Raw genomic sequence first — 636 nt, forward strand, 5'->3', positions numbered from 1 at the left:
TAATAGAAATAAACTTTAAATGTGAAATTAAAACCGCCAGTAGGTGGCAGCAAGTCACTGTTAATAAGTAGGGCTGGGTTTTGACACAAATTTCACGATTCGATTCTAATTCACAAGCTTGCGATTCGATTCAATGTCGTTTATTTTGGATATATATCAGGTACAGTACATGCCAAATTTTCTCAAGGAAAAAAAATCTCTCCACTAATGCTGTAAAATATTCATGAGAGTCAGTTGGTACTACATTAATATTGAAGGTTGAAATTGATTGATATGTTAAAATTAATTGATTTAATTAAGTTTAATAAATTTACAATTACATAATATTTCTACTTCGATTCATTTGTTTGAAATATAAACATAATGGTGGTGGCTGTGATAAAAACTTGATGGATTTATTCAAACATAAATTAAACATTGAAGAACAGTAAAAATTATAATGAATATGTTATGTGGTGCATATATTTAGTAAAATGCCCCTCTCTACAGTTTATTTTTCTATCAGACTAATGAGTTTATGGTCACCGAGCATGTTTTTCTGAGGTAAATGTGACGTTACGTGACATATTGTTTACAAGCCGTTATATTGACGTCTTTGCGCGGCTGAAACACTGATTGAGCGATTACATGAGACAG

General features: G+C 31.0%; 1 protein-coding gene across 1 annotated transcript in view; it reads left to right on the forward strand.

Annotated features, from left to right (window-relative positions):
* LOC107757170 (proteasome subunit beta type-6-like) overlaps positions 1-636 on the forward strand; it is a 7828-nt gene that overhangs the window by 2377 nt on the left and 4815 nt on the right. The window lies entirely within an intron of this gene.

Source organism: Sinocyclocheilus rhinocerous, unplaced genomic scaffold, assembly GCF_001515625.1.
Source record: "Sinocyclocheilus rhinocerous isolate Xijiao unplaced genomic scaffold, SAMN03320098_v1.1 scaffold2428, whole genome shotgun sequence".
Lineage (NCBI taxonomy): Eukaryota > Metazoa > Chordata > Actinopteri > Cypriniformes > Cyprinidae > Sinocyclocheilus > Sinocyclocheilus rhinocerous.